The sequence below is a fragment of the Dermochelys coriacea genome, chromosome 9 (assembly GCF_009764565.3).
Source record: "Dermochelys coriacea isolate rDerCor1 chromosome 9, rDerCor1.pri.v4, whole genome shotgun sequence".
Classification (NCBI taxonomy): Eukaryota; Metazoa; Chordata; order Testudines; family Dermochelyidae; genus Dermochelys; species Dermochelys coriacea.
Genome location: NC_050076.1, coordinates 11,138,577 through 11,152,083, shown reverse-complemented (window position 1 = coordinate 11,152,083; position 13,507 = coordinate 11,138,577). Strand labels below are relative to the sequence as shown.

Sequence of the window (13,507 nt, the reverse complement as noted above, 5' to 3'; positions counted from 1 at the left end):
GTTTGATGTAGAAAAACCGCTTTTCTGGCTCTTGCCAGATCAAGACCACTAGAAATCCAAATGCTCTGTTTAGCCATCTAATAGGAATGGCACATGCACACAATCCTGCAAAAGTGCCAGCAATAGCACGCAAAGGCAGTAGATCCTGGGAGTCTTTCTACATTTTCAAAAAAGACTTGCAATATTTCTGGAATCTCTCCTGGCTGCTCAGCCCATATCTAGAAAAAAATGTGCCTTTTTATTATAATTGGAGTAGTAAATGGATGTTCTCACAGTGATATGATAAACCATAATTCTCTCATTAGAAATCAAGTGACACTATCTAAAGTTTATTAATACATCCAGTCTTATACACAGTGAGGTCAAAAGATCACGAGAACTGTGATTGTAGATGTTGGCTGGCAGTTCTACACTCTTACTAAGATCATCCACTACAGTCTTCTTGGCTGGCATATATTAATAGGTCTTTGCCATTTCTAAATGCCTGCCTTCCCATATTTGCCACCTTAATATTTTATTATACGTACAGAAGTACCACAGAGCATATCGCATATTATTGTTCAATGTTACATGACTGTTATTTCTTCCCTATCCTCCTCCAGTACCCCTGGGGCTATTATTTTGTTTTAATAACATCTTTGTTTATTAACATTTTATTCATATAGCAGCATCGTGTAGATGGTCCTTCACAAGGTGCTTTCAGTTCAAGTTAGACAATCTAATTTTTCCCTCTCCTCTTTCTCCTTTCATTTTGTTGGGAGTCTTCGATTTAGTCCCAGACCTGTAAAAACCTAAAAGATCAATAAAACTTTAATCCCGAAAGAACTCCCAAACTGCCACAGACTGGGGTGCTTACAGAGACTTTGGGCCCAACTTAATATTGTCCTGCATTTGTGGAGTTATTGATGCCAATGCAAAGTGTGTATAAAATGCTACCCAGTTACAGTGGTAATGAATTACACCCATTTTGTATTGGTACAAAAGACTATATAAACTGGAGGGTTATAGTGAAGCAGGCCTTTTGAAATATATTTCATTGGAGGTATCTGGCATTTGTTGGAGGTTTTGAGTCTAGAAGGAGTCCAGATTAAAAGATATAAAATCTCTTAAAAATTAAGATCTTGGAAATGTGTCTCAACATGGACAGATGCATAAAACAATCTCTTCCCAGCATCTCAGCAGAAATATCAGAAATCCTATTGCTCCATGTAATGTGATATATAGATATATGTAAGACATAGAGGAAAAACAGCAAAACCTTTCAAATAGACCTGGTTCTGCTAGGAGAAAGAATCTGCTGTCTGACTGTAATTCCATTCCCCATCTCCAGCCTCTCCCTAGACTGGTTGAGCCTCACTGCTCCTCCAATGCTTAATGCACTCCCAGCACAATGGAGAGAGGCCAGGGGCAGTATGGTGAAAAATCAGATAAAGCAGACAAAAACTTGACAGACTCACTCCCTCTGTGTCACAATATAAACTGGCCAAGTGAAAAATAATGGCTATTATCCTGTCTCATTAAGTGACATAAATGAGTTACAGCCTCATTCAGAGGAAGTTCTCTGGGCTGTTTCCATGGGCTACTTGTGTAATTTGCTTGGTAAGATGAGGAAGTCAGTTTTCTTCAGCTTGTGTAGGCCTGATTTTTCTCTAGACCCCGGTGTAAATCAGGAGTAACTTCACTGAAGTCATTGCAGTTATTCCAGTGTCAAATGGATGTTAGTGAGAGCAGTACCAGGCCGATTAGGCAACTTTGCAGTTCATGAAACTGTGCCCATGATTTCTTCCACTTACATTCCACGCTGGTGGGTGGCTCCACAAATGCACTGCAGTTATGCATTTCTGGTAAAGGCTTGTAGGAAGCCATGAAAAAATGGCCCTTAATGTATGACTTTGTGACTGGTTATAACTTTAGTCAACATGCAGGACTATGGTACTTTGAGAGCCTGCAGCCAGTTACAGTACCTTCTTCCTTCTAAGCAGCCATTTGGCTGACAGATATAGGTAATCTAGTAAATAGTACTCAGAAGGTATCCTTTCAAAATGTTTTACAAACATGGGTACAGATTCACTAGAGCGGGTGCAAGGGAGGTAGAGAAGTGTACATTATTCCTAACTGTGCCAGTTGTAGGATGCCTCTTGAGCCTCTGGGGGATTTAACTAGATGGTAAGTAGCAGTGTTTCCATTGCCACCCACCTCCATCAGGTTTCCTACTGTGGAGGTAGCAGCTTAATTTGGAGCTCCGTGGATACCCGTTGTGGATTCCAGAACTGGACACACTGTTCCAGCAGCGGTCACACCAGTGCCAAATACAGAGAGAAAATAACTTCTCTGCTCCTACTCCAGATTCTCCAGGTTATGCATCCAGGGGATTGTCTTCGCTACTGGGGTAAGTCGACCTAAGTTATGCCACTCCAGCTATGTGAATAATGTAGCTGGAGTCAATGTAGCTTAGGTCGAGTTACCCTGGTGTCTTCGCTGCGCTGCATCAACAGGAGATGCTCTCCGGTCGACTTCCCTTACTATTCTCAGAGAGCTGGAATACCGGGGTCGACCAGAGAGCGCTCTACCATCTAAACGGACCCCTGCTGCATCGATTGTAGCAGTGTCGATCTCCTCGTAGCGAAGACCAGCCCTAAGGATATAGTTCTGTTTTTTAATTAATATGTCATGTGGTAGCAAGTCAAATACCTTACAGAAGTCTAAGTATATTACATCAACTCTATTACTTTTATCAACCAAATCTGTAATCTCATCATAAAATGATATCAAGTTTGTTTGGCAGGATCTATTTTTCATATATCCATGTTGATTGGCATTAATGATATTACTCAATTCTTTATTAATTGATTCCTGTATCAGCTGCTCCATTATCTTGCCTGAGTTCAATGTCATACTGACAGACCTATAATTATCCAGGTCATCTGCTTACCTTTTTTACATATTGGCACAACATGAACTTTTTCCCAGTCTTCTGGAACTTCGCCACTGTTCCAGGATATATTGAAAATCAACATTTATGGTCCAGCAAACTCCTCAGCTAGCTCTTTTAAAACTTTTAGATGCAAGTAGCTGCTGTTTAGCACCCTCATGAGATACTAGTGGAAGGGAAGGAGTATTACCATCATCATATGATGAGATTGTGTTGTCTGTCCCCCCCCCCCAGGCAGAAAAGAAATATTTGTTGAACACTTCTGCCTGTTCTGCATTATTATTGATAATTGTACCATTCCTATACCACTGTTAGTATTATATTTGTTCTGAATGTACTGGAACAATCTTATTGTCCTTAACTGTGCTGATCATAGATTTCTCCTTTTGTCCCTTTGCTTTCTTTATCAGTTTTTTACAATTCATAGCTTCTGATTTATATTCATTACTATCAACAACACCTTTCTTCCATTTGTTTTATATAAAATATCTATCTATCTATCTATCTATCTGCCTTCACTTTCCCTCTAAAGAAGGCCAGATTTTTGAGCACTATAGCCTTCTTCCTCAATTATGGCTTTTTGGTCATCTAGTAAAATATTTTTAAACAGTTCCCAATTATCATTCACTTTTTTGGATTAAATTTTTCCTCCTAGCTGATTTGGCTCATAACTGTTTTCATCTTTGTGAAATTGGCCCTTTTAAAGCACCAAGTATGTGTATGTGTGTGTGTATGTGTATGTGTGTTTGCATTGATATTGTTTGGATTTTATTCTGTTTCTATATTATAAATGTGATCAAGTCATGATCATTTGTACCTTAGCTAAGATACCACTATTTTTTAGTTCTGTGATCAGTTCCTTTTTATCTGTTAGAATGAGTCTAATACAGAATTCCCCCCAATTGTTGGTTGCAACAATTTTTGAGTTAGGAAATGGTCATCTGTAATATTTAGAAATTCCAGGATTGTTTTTGTACTGGCAGCATGAGACTTTCAGCATATGTCACCCAGAATGAAGTGCCCCGTGGATCATGCAGCTTTTTTCCCTACACATTAAAGATAGGTGCATAAGGAGCCAGTCGTTCTGTTCCCTAGTGTGATTTGGTTGTCTGAAGCAGATACCAACTAATACTCCAACTTGTGCTTTATCTGTTAGTTAGGACATTGATCCATGAGCATTCAAGATCATTTTCTTCTGAATTACAACTGACTGAGAAACAGGTAATGCCATTTTTGACATAAAATACCACTTCCTCTCCCCTTTTGTGCACTTGATCGTTTCTAAATAGATTATAACCATTGATTTTAACATTCCAATTATACAAATCAGTCCACTAGTTTTCAGTAATACCAGCTAAATAGAATGTATTCTCCTAAATGAGCAATTGCAATTCTTGTTTGTTACCCAGGCTCCTACAATTGGTGTATAGGCAGTTAAAGAATTTCTTCTCTTCATGTCTTTAGGTTTTTTGATTAATTTCTTGATCAATATCTTGATTTTGTGGTAAATGAGTGCCCATATCTTCTCTCTTTTTACCATCTCCTTTTGTTATGCTGTATACACGAATCAGTATTCTTCATTCAGGAGGCACCCTTTGATTTCTTTCTCATTCCCTCCCCTCTTTTGAATTTGGACACACATACACCCAGAAGCTGATCATTTGATCAGAATTGATAAAAAAGACAAAGTCCTGTATCATACCCACTGTTATATTTCCTGCAAATGCACAGTCTACATTGTCTAAATAAATGAAATAAAAAAAATCAACCAAATGGATATATGAGTGGGAAGATTAATGAAGGTTAGGAACTTTGAATCCAGCAAAGAATTTTGATTCTATGTCTATGATGCATTTAGATGCATCTGTTTACTTTAGCTCATAATAAAATAGAATATATTGTTCACAGATGCAAATAGTATTACATCAGTTATTTTTCCTTGTCTCACCTTTGTTCGAGTATGATAGAATCATATTTCTCTGCACCGAGGTACTCCTGTTGATGAAGAGTGAAGTACATGAAAATAGATTCAAAGCCATTATCAAACAAATATAGAGTAGTGAGCTTTTCAGGAAGTCATAAGAGAAAGATGTTGTCTTTTTTTCTGGCCTTACACTGAATGTGAGCTACACTTATATGCAAATAGGACCCACTGATATTTTTAGTATGTTATGTACAAACTACTTTGCTTTGTAAAATTCTCATTTATTTCTGTTTTTGTTTGGTGACAGTCTTGTTAATTCAAGCTGCATTGTGCTGATCACTAGAGAGCAGAACGCTGTCCCATGCTGCAATGCATCATTCAAAGTTGTTTGTGAATTTGTGTCAGTTTACCCACTCTGCTCAGGAATCAGCACAGAGCATATCATGAACCCCAGGTAGCTGCAGGAGCTGACAGAGCTATTGAAGCCAGATGTGAACTAAGTGATGGTAAGATTAAATTAATCAGAATTGTTCACAAAGTAAACTCTAGATGCCTATAAATAACTATTTACTTACTTCACCTGTGTAACTATTGACTTTGGTTGACTTGCTCCTGATTTATCCTGGTATAGATTAGAGTGGAATAAGGTCCTATATCATGTTTTTCTTTGTTTCTTAAACCCTGAAAGATCCTAGGAGCAAGGCTGGATTACGGGAGGGGAGATGGGATTTAGATCTTCAGTAAAGACATGGAGCTCTACTGATGTCTCCTTCTCCGAGCACATCGCCTCCATCAGGAGCCTTACGGCTGTTAGCAGTCACTGGCATTAGTAATGATAGTGAGCATCACACTTTGTCTTAAGTTTTTGCAGGCTTGGTGTCCTAGTTTGTTTTGCTTTTTAGTATTGATGTTAATTAAATTTAGATCCTTCCAGTGCTGGTTGCTTGAAGAGGTCTTTTCCCAACTTTCTATAGTTCTGCAATTGGTCAAACTGTTTCTTTATTTCTCAGTGCTAATGGGAATTTAAATGATATGTTTATTTGTGGCAGGATGTTGGAATCTATATCAGTGTGGTGTTTTATATCTTTAATGCATCCAGTCTACTAAATACCTCCTCATATTCTTCAGAAGACAAGATATACACCTTAACCATCTGATTTTATAAACTGATCTTCTCCTCATGGGGCACATGGAATTCCTCCAGGTCTTTGTTCACAAATGCATTTTGCTTTTATACTTCTTTGCAGTTTGTACTGAAAGGATTTGAAGCAGTCTGACTGAGACTCGGGCAACCTGGGTTCAGTTCCGGACTCTGCTATAGACTTAATGTGTGGCCGTGGGCAAATCACTTAACTCCTGTTCACCTTAGTTCCCCATCTGTAAAACTGAGATACTTCCCTTTGTCTGTGTTGTGTAGTTAGACTGTAAACTGTTCAGGTAAAGGACTGTCTCTTACTATGAATTGTACAGTGTCTCGCAGAATGGGGACCCAATCTCGATAGTACTGTAATACACAGTAATAATAAGAGCAGCCTACTTTTGCAAGATGGTTGTTTAATTGCATGCAGCATTACATCAAATCCTTTATGTTGGATACTCTTACATTGTAATGGCATCCACATTTATTGCAAACAAATCGGTTTTCTGCTGTTTGCTTGCCATTGTATTGTGTTTCTGTGCCTTGGTATGGATTTTTAATTAGATGGACTTCAGTTCTTGCTAACACTTTCACTTGGGGCAGCATAGCTTTCACTAGTTCTAGAAATACCCACTTTTTTTTGTAATGTGAAGTCAGTTTCTCACAATAACCTTGTTTTGACCTGGTTATCAATTTTTAACAACAAATAATTTGGTGTCTGATTAATTCTGCTGTTAACTATTCAAATTCTCATGATTTAGTTTTATTATTTAAGTCTCTAACATAATGGTTAATGCTCTCAGCCCTTAGCTTCTATCTTGTCAAGAATATGTGCTTTTCCTAAGTGACATTCTTATGTATATCAAAGTATTCTTGGACATTGTTGAATGACTTTTGAATGCAATTTGCAGTTCTTTTCGTGCTCCTACTGAAATATATTGCATATCTCCAATATCTCTGTGCCTGCTGCAGTAGCAGGATGTTAAAGGATTTTACTCTCTTGGATTTCTCTGTAATATTACTTGCTTCTAGGAAAACTGAGCAGTGCAGCCACCATCTCCACCAGTTTTCTGCCAAGTTCCCTTCTAGGCTGAGGGATTCAGGCTCCATTTCCCTCCATATATTTAGCTTACTTGTCAGATATGGTAAGAGATCAGTCTTTATCTCCTGGCGTTAGTCATATGACATAGTCCCATGTTACAAAAAGTCCATACCCTTGTCACATGACAGGGTGATTCAGTCAGTCTCCAAAAAGAAAATGAGTACTTGTGGCACCTTAGAGACTAACAAATTTATTTGAGCATAAGCTTTTGTGAGCTACAGCTCACTTCATCGGATGCAGTGACTCCAGCAAGCCGTTGTTACAGTAACATAGCATTTAATTCTCTCTTATGTCTCCAGTGGAAAATATAGTCTTCTGTATTTACAGAATTTTTTTTTTAAACGTGGGGCCCAATCCTGTAGTTCTGACTCAGATAAAATTCCCAATAACAATGAGTCTGATACTGCTCCTATTAAAATAAATGGATAGATTCCCATTGACTTCAATGAAGCAGAATTGGCCCTAGCTGGGGAGTTGTGTGTGTGGAAGCTTGTAGGAAAAGGATCTTGAATTTTACTGAAAGATGACACATTTGATATATTTCAAAATTATCATAAAGCAAATTATTGTGGCTTGAATTTCTATTCTACAACTGTATTTAATTTATTCTGCAATAATCTACTTCCTCAAATTAGCTTAACAAAGAGAAGGTTGAAGGGCGACTTGATTACATATTAGCATCTATATGGGGACCAAATATTTAATAATGGGCTCTTCAGTATAGTAGAGAAAGTTATAACATGATCCGATGGCTGGAAGTTGAAGCTAGACAAGTTCAGATTGGAAATAAAGCAAAACTGTTTAACAGTGAAAATAATTCACCACTGGAACAATTTACCATGGTCATGGTAGCTCCTCCATTACTGACAATTTTAAAAGCAAGATTGCATGTTTTTCTAAAAGATCTGCTCTAGGAATTATTTTGAGGAAATTCTATGGCTTGTTTTATACAGGAGGGCAGACTATATGGTTACAGTGGTCCCTTCCGGCTTTGAAATCTATGAATAAACGTCCATCCAATTAATGCCTAATTTTTTGCAAACCTGGGACTGTTTTAGGGGCAGATACCATAGTCTTTATTCAGGCAGAGATCCAACTGACTTCAATGTGGAGTTTTATCTTCAAAGAGTTTCCCCTTCAGTAGGAAATTTTGTGTGAGTAAAGAGAGCAGGATCAATCCCATATATTGTACAGACTTGAAATCAGGAATAAATGTGCAATAAGAATATGACAGGTTTCAGAGTAGCAGGCATGTTAGTCTGTATTCTTAAAAAGAAAAGGAGTACTTGTGGCACCTTAGAGACTAACACATTTATTTGAGCATAAGCTTTCGTACAGCATCCAATGAAGTGAGCTGTAGCTCACGAAAGTTTATGCTCAAATAAATATGTTAGTCTCTAAGGTGCCACAAGTACTCCTTTTCTTTTTAAGAATATGACAGTGGCTCTAATTCTATTCAAATTAATTTTAACTGATGTTATTAATTAAACCCTGAAAATCAGGGATTTAATGGAAACTTTGACAGACCTTTAATTGTAACATTTCAACAGTCTAATACTATAAGGTGTCCTCTACTGGGTGCATAGGACATACTGTACTTTAGAGAGTGTAGGAAAACATCATGGGTTTTCACTTTGAATTTAAGGTACTTTTTACATTTATGTCATGCTTTCCAGTCTTTAGGATCTCACCTCTGATTGCTAGAGCTGGGTGAGCTTTATAAAGAGAATTATTTATTTAACCTTTTTTTCTGTTCACAAAAAATCAGCAATCAGAGTTAGATTTTTATTAATTGATTCATTGTTCAGAATTATTTGACCAATGTTTTATGAGCATGTATTTCAGCCTGTGGATTGTGGAATGTATTTCAGCCAATGCCTAGTACAGTGGGCTTCTGGTCCATGATTGGGACTCCTACGTGCTACTGTAATACAAACAGATGAAATTTGACATTTACATTTTACTGAGGAAATTCATCGCTGTTTAGAGGACCAGCACAAACCCTACATACCATTTATGTCCCATGTGCGGCCTCAAAATACAGCTTATTTGTGTCTGTAGTAACTGTTGTTGTGCAAGACTGTGGGATGTGCCTGCAGAGACCTAACGTGACAGGAGGGTCTGTGAACTGCAGGAAGTGAGCAGAGAACTGCGGACAACAGGATCCTGTTACTGTGCTCTATGATTTTTACCAAATTATTTTTATTTATATAAACTTGATGTACTTTACTGATAAAAAGACATTGTGCTGATCCTCTGCCTGGGATGAATTTCAACCTCTTCCATTGTTGCCAACTCTTTTAATTTTAGTTCAAGTCTTGTGAGATGTGGTGTTTTTATTAAAGCCCATCCCAGCTCTTAGATTCATATGAATATGGGAGAATCTCATCTTTCATTTTAAAAAATAAATAAATTTTAGACCAGGTGGATGTGGAGAAAAGCTGGAGAACATAAACTTGAGTGCTGACTAAAGGCTCAAATGTTGGAAAGCAAATAAAAAGAACTGTTTATTATATAGTGTTTGTTTATTTTTTTTAAAACTCACTATTTTAAGCCAATCTCATAATTTTGCTTGACAAGATTTTTGAATGTTTGAGGATGGCAATATAGCTTTTGTGTCACGGGTCTGCTAAGTCACATGGTACTGTTTCTGCACTCTGATTGGGTAACTGAAACTTGAGAGGTTGAGATAGTAAATACATTTATAATGTGGTGTGTTGTAAAGCTTTTATTGGCATGAGTTTGAGATGTCTGTATTACTCACAGAGATATAGTCATCCCTGTGTTATAAGGGTTTCCCAAAACTCATGAAACTTTAATAACACACCACCTTATTAGACCTGTATATGCACATTGTTTTACAGTAAAACTATTTGAGAAACTATTCTACAAACGCTTTTTTCAGTAGGAAATGGCAATTAAAAAAATGAGTGCTGTAAAATACTGTATCTTACAATTCCATTGCATTTTCTATCCATGAATCTGAAAGCACTTTACAAACAATAATTTGTTAAGATTTACAACATGCCTGTGAGGCAGGGTATTATTTATGCACATTTTCCAGAGATGAAGAAGTTGAGGCACATACAGAGATGTTTGCCCAATGTCCCATGACAAGAAAATGGCAAAACCAGGAATGAAACTAGGAGTTGCAACTTTTAACACCTTGCTCTGACTATTATACCATATTCCTCCCTTTTACAAGTTATGGGAGGGCCAGGTTCTCAGTTGGAATAAATTGGTGTCATTCAACTGAAATCAATGGAACTACAGCAGTTTATACCAGCTGAGAATTTGGCCCCAAATGCTCTGTACAGCGGTGCAAAGGAAACATATACTTTATGCTTCACCATTCTCTTTAAACAGCAAATGTTATGGTTCATTAATTTTAATAATTTAGAGCCCGATTGTGCCATCCATGTTCACATTAGGCCAGATCCACATTAGATATGAATCAGTGTAGTTCCACTGACTACAGTAGTGTTGCACAGATCTGAGCTGAGGATTTGACCCATACAGTAGTACCTTATGACACAAGTAGTCCTGTTTAAATTCAAAGGAGTTACTTACGTAGTAAAGTGAAATATTCAACAGACTCAAGCTCTACTTTATTATGCTATGAATAACTGATTACTTAGCAACTTCCACTGAGCATTAAGAAGCATTCTTGGGAATTAAACATTTCTGTTGTTCTTCAGTGACAATGATAAGCGTTTCTATACATGAGAAAGTTTCTAGCAAAGATCCTAAGAGCCCAACTGTGTGGCCCTTATTCACTCAGGTTAGCACTTACTCACATGACTAGCTGTGTAAGGAAGTACAAATATGGGTGAGGGCTACACAATTGTACTTCTTGTACAAAGGAGGGTCCCAGCCATGCAGCCTCTGGCCCATATTTTGATATCACTTACACCAGTGTAAATCAGAAGTAATTCTGCTGAAGTGAAAGGAGTTATACTAGTACCTGGTGTAAGTGGGATTAGAATTGGGCCCCGGGGTTTAGCAGGAATATTTGCCTGGGCAGAGACTGCAAGATTAATAGGATTTATTTATTTATTTATTTATTTAACAAGCATTTCTCACAATAGCTGTGGGTATTATTACTCTTGTGCATATAAACCTAAAATGCCAAAGAAGTTGCTTTAAAATAAAATAATGCTACATACAATATTTAAAGAGTGCAATTTGAGAAGGCATTTCTCCTCTCATCGTAATGGGATTGTCACTGCTGCTCAACACATCACTAGAAAGTTTTATCCTACAAGAGCAAAATAATGTCATTAACAGAAATTAAACTTAAAGTCACCATGAACTATGGACTTGAAAGACCCTCAAGAAACGAAAACGAATTGTCTGTTGTAAAACCAGGAGGTCAAGTAGTCATTGACCAACCAAAAGCTGCACCAATTGCTTGAAATGTACAGTACTTTCAAATCCAATTAACTGTTTCAAGCAGACAGTCCTCATTTTTTTCTTTCATCAGGAAGGGAAATTTGCAATCATACATTCCAATGAAAGTTAAGTTGTTTTGATCTGATAATTGTCAGATGTATTTATCTTAATTTGTAAGTTTCTAATGCTAAAGCTCCAAGCTGGTCAGATATAACAGAAGTACTGGGAAATGAGGTACAAAATGCTGGAATTCAAATTAACCAATAAATATATTTTAATATATATCAGCAGGACTCTAGAGGATTCCATTAATGTTGAAAAATAGAAAGGATTTAGGTTAATTTGGTAAGATGGCAGGTCAGAACGTTTACAACAGTGCATAGAATTGTATAGAGATGCAAAATTTTTCAAGAGAGCAGAATTTTTTCAAAAATGCTGACTCTAGCTGTCATAGCCCTGCCTTGGTTAAATCCAGTGGAGAGATATGAGGACTTTCTAATTTGCTTTCCCTCTATTTTAATAATAGCTGTGCATAAGTAATTTATGAAAGGCCAACCAGGCAGTGGGCAACAGAAAATTAAACTCATTTTATCTGAAAGCAGGTGGATTTCTATATATCATTAGCATGCATAGAATTTTCACAATGTTATTCCTCATACTGATGGAATGTAACCAAATAATATGAGTTTTTTGCTTATGCACGAGTGAAATTTTTAGATAAAAGTGCCATCCCCAATGGCAATTTTCTGCAAAACGAAAACTAATTCTGCGAAGCTTCTTATTACTGGGAAGACTCATTTGGTTTGCATTAGAGACTGACATAAGTGACTTTAGGATTTTACTAACAGATTAGATGAGATGTGCCATATGCAGTAATATCATTAGAGAATGTAGCAGCAGCAGCAGAAGAGTTTGTGCCACTTAAGGATACTGGCATGAGTAAATTGTTTTCATTTATGACAAGTTTTTGTCTGATTTTTTTTTCCTGACAAGAATGTTTTATTTTTGTTTCCCCTTGGCCCTCCCGAACATTTAAAACAGATTGTATACAAATTTTTCCTCGCTTTATTTCACCTGCTGTTACTAAACCTTTTACCTCTGCCTTATTTCACATATATCATCTAGACAGAAGATAGATCTGTATTAAGAAAACAGCTTATACAGTGCTAAATCTGAACTCTAAACAACTATATTACAGATGTTATTCTAATGTAAATCAGGGACGAGTAGAAAAACTCTAGTTGCTTTCTTTTCATTATCCACCGACACACACACACACATTTCTGGTCAATTCACACGGTCATCAAAGATATTTTTAAACATGGCAACAAAAATATTGCAACTTTTAAAATTAGCCAAATTGAGATCTCCTTTTCCCTATGCCATCATATTTGTAAGTTTAAAAAAAACAACAACAGTATACCCGAGGCCTTTCTTTTGCTGTTATATCTTGTTTAACAAAAATAACATGTCACACAACATTTGTCCCTGAGGCAAGCAAAGGAAGAGAAAGAATATAATACAAATAATTTTTTTAAAATGAAATCATGGGACCGTCAAGGTAGTTTGTGGCAAGGTGAAACGTCCAGTGTTTCTTTATTCCAGGAGCAGTAACAATAGCTGTAGGAGATAGAGGTTACTGGCCCTTTAACTGGTTGTATTAGTTTGTTCTTGTCTTTCTAGCTGGGAATATGTTTTGTCTGCATTTGAATTATTACCAGAAAAAAGCAGATGTAATTGTAGCCACTGGAGTGGTATTGACGTTTGACATGTGGCAGGGATCTTAGTCCTTTAAGACCCTGACCCATGTCAGGTGGTTCTATTCAGCTGTTCTCCAGCTGTTTCTTCAGTCTCTCATGTGTGTCAACTTTTATTAAAGTAGCTCTCTCTCTTGGTTTGCTGCAATAACAGAATTCATTCAGTATTCTTACCGTCCACATTCATTATTCTTACAGACCTCTCCTTACCGCAAATATCCTCCTAAGAAATGTGGAACTAAAATCCTGCTTTCAGTTATGG

General features: G+C 37.0%; 1 long non-coding RNA gene across 2 annotated transcripts in view; it reads left to right on the top strand.

The window, feature by feature from the left end:
* LOC119860999 overlaps window positions 1-13,507 on the top strand; it is a 71,692-nt gene that overhangs the window by 19,889 nt on the left and 38,296 nt on the right. For both annotated transcript variants that reach the window (XR_005294725.2, XR_006274298.1), the window contains exon 4: window positions 5,164-5,310. This is a non-coding gene — a long non-coding RNA (uncharacterized LOC119860999). The remainder of the gene's footprint in view (window positions 1-5,163; window positions 5,311-13,507) is intronic.